This window comes from Onthophagus taurus, unplaced genomic scaffold (genome assembly GCF_036711975.1).
Source record: "Onthophagus taurus isolate NC unplaced genomic scaffold, IU_Otau_3.0 ScKx7SY_15, whole genome shotgun sequence".
NCBI lineage: Eukaryota > Metazoa > Arthropoda > Insecta > Coleoptera > Scarabaeidae > Onthophagus > Onthophagus taurus.
Genome location: NW_027248940.1, coordinates 5605116 through 5615560, shown reverse-complemented (window position 1 = coordinate 5615560; position 10445 = coordinate 5605116).

The following is a 10445-nucleotide window of genomic DNA, read 5'->3' as shown; positions in this document are numbered from 1 at the left end:
AACTCATTACTTTGAGTCTCAGTCAACTATCAAACGACTGTTCATTGTATGATCAGCGATTCTTCTAGAACAGCTGAATGAATAACTTGCATTCGACTAAAATGAAAATAATTATATTTTCATTTTATTTATTCGTTTGCTTAATAATCTGTTTCAGAAATCAACGAATATTATGATAGTTATTCAAACATTCGAATAAATTCTATAACATCAATGTATTCGAATACTTGACAACAATCGCATTATTCTATAGTGTTCATAACTAATCGAATATTCGAATAGTTGGTAACAACAATCGAATTATTCGAATACTTACCAACTATCGAATTATTCGATAGTTTTTATTCGATAGTGTCCATCACTACTTATAAGCTTCGAAACCCGGTAGTCGAGAACTAATAAAATAATTTTCTTCAGCACACTTGAGTGTTTTTAATTATTAAATGTATTCACTGATCGAAAATAGACAAATAAACCCTAAACATAGGTCAGAAAATGGACCATTGTTGAGATATTCAAAGTTTTAGTCGCATAAATTGACTATTAAGGACGAGGTGTTGTTCCAGGATAGGATCGCAACAAAAAAACAATGCAATTATTTTTTCATGCCAATATTTCGCAACTAAAATGATTGTTGCTTCACCAGGGCGTGAATTTGACAACAACAAACAACCAATAAATCTGTAAGCAAGTACATAATTAATAAAAATCTTACAATTGCCGGGAAATGGTGAAAAATAAAGAAGAACCAACTGTAAAAACCTCGGCATCAAAACACGTGTAACGAACAACCGTTAAAACACCCGTGGCGTAAACGCCTGCGTACAAAAGTAAAAGTAACGTCGCGTTGCCAACTTCACGTGAAGCGCGAAAATTTAAATTTGAAAGAATAATTCGTAAATAAGGAAAAGATCAAGGGAAAATTTATGATGATTTATATAATTCAAAAATTAATGAATAAATAATACTTAAGTCGTCTATGTCTGTCTTAAAATTAATTGTATTAGATTGGGTATTAATATCGGAAGTACACACGTATTTCAAATTGGCAGATGATAAAAAACATTATGTTTGTCAAGTGAAATCCATTATTGATGATAATGAGACTATTTGTGGAACTAAAATCAGTGCATTTACCAGCAATGAATCAAAAAGTGTCTTGTATCAACAAGATCTTATAATTTGAAACGTCATATACAACGACATCACTTAACATTATCAAAAACTATTGATGAAAACAAAAATATATCGCATAAACCTAATGTTTTAAAACGATCTGCATCATGTTCTCTTCAATGTTCAATGACAAAATATTTTAAAAGTGAGAAAATAACAATAACCATGACACAAGAAAATTTCAAAGAATGTATAATTAACAAATAGAAATAGAAAACTTGTCTCACTTTGAAAGCTGTCAATACCTATTACTTAAAACACCTAAATTAAAATTTACAGAATATGCTCACCAAATTAAATTGTTAGAAATGGAATTCGATCGACGATTTTCTGATTTTAAAATCCGTGACGAAGTACAATTTCGTATTTTTACTTCACCTTTATATATCGATATTGAAATTGTTGATGAAAATTTACAAATGGAATTAATTGATATCCCATGTAATGTGTGGAAGTTGGAATTCCAGAATTTTATACATATTTATCTGTAGATCGATTTCCTAAAATGATATCGTTTGTTACGCGTATACTGTCTGTAGTATGTGGATAGACAACCACATGGACACGACCGTTATATGTGAGGAGACGCGTGATTGAGCTTGGTGAATAAAGACGTTATAAAGTTATCACGTATAATTGTAGTTTTAATTCAACAAATACCACATGGCGCAGTCAAGAAGAGTCATAATTAAATAAAGAAAGTAAGAACTACAATTAATTACAAAAATGGAAGCGAAAAACATCCAAACAATGAATTTATCTGGCAATACATGTGAAAATTGGAGGTTATGGCGGCAAAGGTTTGAAATCTATTCAACCGCTGTAGAACTAGATAAAAGAGCTGAAAACGTACAATGTGCTCAATTATTACATCAGTTGGGGGATGATTGTATTAAAATATACAATACATTCACTTTTAAACCAGAGGAAGAGAACAGAATCGACATATTAAAAAATAAATTCGAGGAATATTTTGTGCCAAAAAAGAACGTGACCTACGAGAGGTATAAATTCTTCACTGCTCGACAAGGAAATTTAACAATGGAACAATTTATCAGACAAATTAAAGGACAAGGACAACAATGTGAGTTGGGATCTGATAAACTGACAGCGGAATTAACATTAACAATGTTGATAATTGGAATCAATGATGAATCAATAAGAGAAAGATTACTGCAAGTGGATAACCCAACATTGGAAAAAGCCATCGAGTGTTGTGTAATAACGGAAACATCAAGGAAGCAACTTAAGGACATGCAAGAACATCGAACGGAGGCAATGGAAGGGTCAACGATTGATGCTGTAAGAAAACAAGAAAGAAATGAAAAAGATAAACAAGACCGAAGAAAGAAAGAAGATTTAAATTCATATGGAGGACCAAGGAACTACAATAAAACAGATAAGTACATAAAAAATTGTAACAAATGTGGTAAAAATCATAAAATAAATAATTGTCCTGCATTTGGAAAAAATTGTAAACATTGTGGTATTAAAAATCACTTCGCAAACGTATGTAGATCAAAGAAAAGACAAATATATGAAATAAATAATAGTGAAAATGAAAATAATTTCCAAATCAATAGTATAATTAATAAAAATGATAAGAAAATAAATAATTGCATGATTAATTTAAACATAAATAATAAATTAATAAAATTCAAAATAGATACTGGAGCCAATACAAATGTATTAACGTCACGTCAACTAAAAATAATTAACTTTAATTTAAATAATATTGTAAAAACAAATGATACACTATTAACATATACCGGAAAGAAAATAAATACTCTGGGTAAATGCTATATAACAGTTAAATTCAAGGGTAAAATCTTGAATGAAGCAGAATTTTATGTTAGCGAGAACGACAATCAAGAATGTATTCTAGGCATAGATGCAACCTTAAAATTAGGTATTGTAAAATTTCATGAAAAAACACAATTAAACAGCATAAAAGTAGAAATTAAAATTCTAAAATGTCAAATTATGATATGTTAATTGAAAAATACAAAGAAATCTTTGAAGGAATAGGTAAAATTGGAAAACCATATACTATAGAAATTGACGAAACTATAAAACCTACTATAAATCCCATTAGAAATGTACCGTTTATGTTAGAAGATCAATTTAAGAAATGTTTAAATAATCTAGAAAAATCACAAATAATTAAAAGAGTAGACGGTAGCACAGAATGGTTAAATTCATATGTATTAGTTCGTAAAGCTGATGGAAGCTTAAGAATATGTTTAGACCCAAGAGATTTAAACCGTGTAATAAAATCCCGAAAATTCAAATTGCCCAATATAGACAAAATTTGTAATAATTTAAATGGTTCAACTAAATTCAGCATTTTAGATGCTACAAGTGGCTTTTGGAATATATGTTTAGATGAACAATCTAGTAATTTGTGCACATTTGGAACTCCTTTTGGAAGATTCAAGTTTTTGAGAATGCCATTTGGTATTAAAACAGCCAGTGAAGTCTTTCAGGAATACTTTAAAGACATATTTCAAATTCCAGGAGTAGAACTATATATTGATGATATATTAATACATGCAAAGACAGAGGTGGAACATGATAAAATTTTGAAAAAAGTTTTTCAAATAGCTAAAGAAAAAAACGTTAAATTCAATTTAAAAAAATGTAAGTTTGGTTTTGGACGAAGTTACTTATTTGGGGTATAAGTTTGTAAAAGAGGGTATTAGCATAGACAATGAAAAAAGTAATGCTATTTCTGAAATGCCTAAACCAAAATGCAAAAAAGATGTACAAAGATTTTTAGGATTCATTACATATGTGGGCAAATTCATTGAAAATCTGTCAAAGAAAACAAAACCACTAAGAGATTTAATAAAAAAAGAATATATATTCAACTGGGGACCAGAACAAGACAAAGCGTTTAATGAGTTAAAACAATCAGTAACAAAAAATCCAATATTAAATTATTACGACAATAAAAAACAAATAAAGGTATCTGTAGATGCATCAAATCATGGGTTAGGTGCTGTTTTACTTCAAGATGATAGACCATGTGCATATGCTTCGAGAGCTTTGACAGATGTACAACAAAATTATGCACAGATAGAGAAGTAAATGTTAGCAATTTGTTTTGGATTTTACAAATTTTATCAATATGTATATGGAAAAGCTGTTACTGTTGAAATGGATCACAAACCACTAATAACAATATTTAAAAGATCTTTAAATTCATGCCCTGCGAGATTACAACGTATGTTATTATAGTTACAGAAATTTAACATAAATTTAATATACAAACCAGGAAAGGATTTAATTATTGCAGATAATAATAATAATAATAATAATATATTTATTGGTGAAACCAAAAAAAAAAAGAGTACAATTTACAATTACAAAAGAAAATATCAGGTAAAAAAAAGTAAAAAAAAAAAATGAATTATACTATATAAAAAAAAATGAAGTACTAAATCATAAATAATAGCGGTTTACCAAAGGAAACCGAGTCAATGCACCTGATGGACTCAGGTGTTATTGTTTTTCATCGGTCCCTTGATCAATATAGAAAATATATATAAACAGAATCCGATCATACAGTAACACAATAAGGTAAGAAAGAAGTAAAAGTAAAAGAAGAATAAAGGAAAGAGCCGAAAAAGAAATAGAAAAAGAAGAAAAAGAAAGATAAATAGAAGAGAAAGGATAAGAAAGAAGGGATAGTTTTATACATACTATATATATATCCCGTCAAGCAAAAGCTTGTTTATCTTAAATCACCCTGCTGCCGAAGAAGATATGCTTTGTAAAAAAATTTAAAACTACTCTTAGATTTATTGTTAATATCAGTCGGAATGCTATTGATCAAATTAGGTATACTATATGAAAAACATCGTTCAAAAATTTGCAATCTATGTTGGGGTATAGACAAGGAAGAACGACGACGGATGTTGATGTTATGCACGTCAGAGCGGTATCTCAATTTATTTAACAAGTAGGGAGGCTTTTGGTTGAAAATAATTCTTCGATAGAAACAAGCAGAGTGCAATTTACGACGCCGAGACATATTTAACCACCCAACCCAGTTTAAGGTATGGGATATTTTTTCTCGCTTTCGAATGCCAAATATAAAGCGTAAGCATGCATTTTGCACACGTTGAACACGCAACGACTCGGCAACATCTAAACAGGAGCCATATAGAACATCCCCATAATTAAAAATGCTTAACACCAGTGCATCACAAAGCTGCGCTCTCAGACGCTGATTAAGCAGTTGTCTATTGCCATATAGTAGCTTCAACGTGGCATAAGCACGCTGGAGAAGAGAAGCGACATGTTTACGAAATCTAAGAGTAGAATCAATAGTGATTCCCAGGTTTCGCGACTCATCAGTAATATTTAGCTTAACGCCATTCAATTTTAGATCCACAGATGCCTTGACTTCTCCAACGGCTCTCCGCCCCCCAAAGACCATAACCGACGATTTATCCGGGTTTAATTGAAGACAAAGTTTTGAAGATTCCTCAACCAATCTTGTTAAATCAGAATTTATACAATTTTGTGCATCAGCAAGGTCATTGATGTTAAAAGAATAGTAAAGTTGCGTATCGTCAGCATACATGTGAGCCTTACAACTTCTCAGTACATTATATAAATTGCAAGTGTAAATTAAATAGAGAATTGGACCAAGAACTGATCCCTGAGGAACTCCAGACGATACAGCACATTCAGTAGAGAAGTTGCCATTTAGAGCTACCATTTGCTTACGACCAGTTAAATAGTTACAGAAAAACAAAATGGAATCATCAGAAAGTCCAATGTAATGAAGCATAGATAAAAGAGTTTTATGATGAACGGTATCAAAAGCCTTTGAATAATCCAGTAAAATTAAAATAGTGACATTTTTCTGGTCAATCTCACGAACAATGTCGTCGGTCACATCCAATAGGGCAGCAGTACAGCTGTATCCTTTACGAAAGCCAGATTGCCGCATAGGTAGAATATTGAACTTATCTAAGTGCTCTCGCAACCTGTCAGCAATAATTTTTTCCAGAATTTTAGATATAACCGGCAAAATACTAATCGGTCTCAAATCTTTTAATTGGCTGGGATTGCTAGATTTTGGAATTGGCGTAATTAGAGCAGTTTTCCAACAGTCAGGAAACACAGAGCCCTGAATGCAATAGTTAATTATATGACAAATATAAGGCAAAATCAACGGGCAACACAGCAACAACATCTTTATACCAATACCATCAGTACCAATAGCATTTGATTTGAGATTGAGTAGTACGTCATAAATCTCTTCTTTAGTTGCAAGCGTTAATGTCAGCTTCTCAGTAACACCAGGTACTATGTTTAAGTTATAATAATTAATAGTGTCCATATCACCCGTAGCAACTATTTGAGAAGTTTGGAAGTAGTCGTTAATAGCATCAACACTCGCTAAAAAGTCCGGAATAGAACGCTGTTTACTATTAATAATGCCCATCGCCCTAAAACCGGTCCAAAGTTCCCGACATCCCCTAGTGCTCAGCATATGCTCAAGATACGCTTTTTTTTCCCTCCGAATAGATAAATTAGTAAAGTTCCGAAGTTCTTTATAAGAAGTAAAATCAACAGGACTTTTTGTTTTTTTAAATTTAGCAAACGCATTATCACGAAGCGTCATAAGCAGCTTCACATTGTCAGTAACCCAGGGACGGTAATTTTTTCTCATCAAGGAGACCTTAATAGGAGCATGTATGTCGAAAAGCGTAAGAACATTTGTATTAAAAAAGGTCATTTTATCATTTACATTATTATAACACAGGATTTCCTGCCAAGGTATTTCCGCAAGATCACGATTAAAACTGTTTTTATCAAATTGTTTAAAGTCCCTGTAGCTTATGAGACGAGGTTGGGACTTCGGAGTGTCAAATAATTTTAATGTTACAAAAATTAGAGAGTGATCGGCTATGCTATGCACCGGGACAACGCCCTTTTGTTGGATAGTTGCATCCTGATTAGTTATAATATGATCAATTACAGTGGCTGAAGTAGAAGTAATACGAGTGGCATTATCAATAATCTGACAGAGATTGAAATTTTCAAGAATAGGCAAATAACTATACCCGTACACCCCGGATATGTCATGAGCATCAATATTAAAGTCACCCAAACACACTAACTCCTCCGAGCGAGGCAGCATTACAGAGAGCGAATCCTCAAAATTCCTTAAAAAATTTGAAATACTTACTTGAGGTCTATACACAACTCCAAGGGTCAACGATCGTTTTTTAAAACGCACCTCTATCCACAGTTGTTCAACGTACGGAAGAATTTCGTCAAAGATTATTTGATAACTATAGGTATCCCTTACATACACACCAACACCGCCGCCCGCTCGTCCCTCTCGACCCACAAAACTGTGACAGTAGTTATCTATAGAAAAGAGTGAATGGTTAGAATTAGAATAGATCCATGTTTCAGTGATGGCAAATATGTCATAAGAACCATTAACTATGATATCCTTCAAAGCAGCAAAGTGAGCAGGCAGTGATCGCACATTTAAATGACCAATCTTCATAATTATATATTGAGATACAGTAGGCAAATTTAAAAATAAAAATAAAACACGCCCAAGTAAAGGAAGAGAAAAGAGAAAAAAAACTAAGAAAAACAGAGAAAAAAAAAAGAGAAAAGAAAAGCAGAGGAGAGATAATATGCTCTTAATTACAAATCAGTTTTTGATTACAATCCTAACACAAATCCGCAACAACAAAAAAAAAGAAACAATTTAATCATTTACAATCTTTCAATCGAATCGGGTATCTCGACAAGGGCCCATCCCGGTTCCCCTTTATGCATCTTTTAAAGTAAAAAGAGTAAAAACAATAATAAAAAAGTAGCAACAATAATAATAACAAAATAATAAGTTTGAGAGACGGGTCCCCCCCGAAACCCACGACTCAACTGTTTCCAAATTAAGACCTATTTAATTATAGAAAAGAAAAAAAAAAAAAGAAATATTTTTATTAATTTGTTTTATCTATTATTTAGTCAAGCAGGAAACTTCCCTTTGGAGCTGCTGAGAACGCGTTTTGACACCAGAATGTCGCCTCCCCTTGTCAACTGCTAGTTCCTCTAGTTCTAGAATTCCTTTAATAACCACGGCCTTATTTCTTGAATTGACTACAAAAATTTTTCCATCTCTAGTCCATGTATTTTTCGGACCCACAGCATCCATGGCAGATTGATACAATTCCATACGTTTTCTGGTGAGAGATTCAGTTACAAAAAATTTGCTACCTTTAAGATTTTTCTTGTTCAACCATATCAGCTGCCTGGTGGCGTATGACACGAATTTTACAATTAATGTACGAGGTTTATGCGATGCTTTTGCTTTTCCTTGCTGAGAAGAACCCATAATGCTCCTACTCCTCGTCCCAAGCCTGTGAGCACGATCCACCATAGATATATCAAAGTTAAAGTTAGGAATTTTCAATGTGTTACAAATAAAATGAGTTACGACGTCCGAAACATTTTCTCCGTCTAATTCTTCAATCCCATGGAACAAAAGGCAATTGCGCCTGGAGTATTGTTCTAAACTGTCTAGACGTTCGTCCATATTCATAACTGCATGCTTTATATCAGAAATAGCGCCCTGAATGTTCAACTTGAACATTTCAAACTCTTTACTGAGCCGTTCAAGACTACTGAATTCCTCATTAGTACCTTTATTAGAAACACGTCATAGACGTCATAGAGATACACGTCAAGAGCAAATCTTAGTGAAACGTATAAAGAAAATTTTGATTTAGAAGCTCATGTTTGTACAATAGAAAAGAAAATTAAAATAGACGATTCAAAACTACAAAAATTGGTAGAAGACACTGATAACGATGATGAATTAAAAATTATTAAACACTATATTAAAAAAGGTTGGCCAAATTCAATAAATAAAATTCCAAGCAATCTTAAACAATATTATAAACTAAAATCTGACATTACCTTAGGATCAAATAATCTAGTATACATGAATCAAAGAATTATCATACCTTCAAAATGGAGATCAAAAATTTTAGATGATATTCATACAGGACACTTTGGTATTACTAAATGTATATTAAAAGCAAAAAATTGTGTTTATTGGCCTAAAATAAATGAACAAATTGAAAATTTAATAAATAGATGCTTAATTTGTAGTAAGTATGGGAATTCAAACGAACGTGAAAAAATGATTCCTCATGAAATCTATAATAAACCATGGCACAAGGTTGGTATTGACATTTATGAGTTGAAAGGACAAAGTTACATACTGATAGTTGATTATTACTCGAAGTATCCTGAAGTTATGAGTTTAAACAAGGATATTACTGCCAGAAATATAATAAATAAAATGAAATCTGTTTTTTCACGTCATGGTATACCTAAAATAGTTGTGTCAGATAGTGCCAAACAATTTACTAGTACAGAATATAAACATTTTGCAAATAGTTGGAATTTTCAAATAAGATTATCATCTCCACATCATCAACAATGCAATGGACAAGCCGAGAGAACAATTCAAACTATAAAGAAAATGATAAAAAAATCTGAAGAAGGTGAAGAGGATATTTATTTATCATTGTTGGCATACAGAAACATACCAATAAATAAGACAGGATATACACCAGCACTAGCACCAGCAATAGTAAGGAAAGTAGGTGTAAGAAGTTACGAAATTGTAAGTGAAGATGGAAGAAGTTTGATTAGAAATAAACTGTATTTAAAAAAGTATTGGCATAAAGATGATCAGCCTCTTCCACATTCACATTCTAAGTTTGTTCATATACCGAAAACCGTTGATAACAACATTAGTAACGAAAATCGTATTGTAAGAAATGAAACGAGTAATGAAATAAAAACAAGACGAATTACTAAAACTCCTATTAGGTTTAATGATTATTTAATGACTTAGGTAGTTAAGATAATGTATTTGTATTAATCTCGACAACCGGGATGTAGTATGTGGATAGACAACCACATGGACACGACCGTTATATGTGAGGAGACGCGTGATTGAGCTTGGTGAATAAAGACGTTATAAAGTTATCACGTATAATTGTAGTTTTAATTCAACAAATACCACACTGTCTATGTTCGGAAGCACTTATTTATGCGAGCAACTATTTTCTATACTGAAAAATAACAAAACTTCAGAAAGGTCAAGATTAACCGATCAACACGTATCATCAATATAATTTCATTATTAGTCAAAAATAATATCCCCAACGTTTTTGGCCGAAAAAATTTTTGTACCACCATAAAGCGCCCGT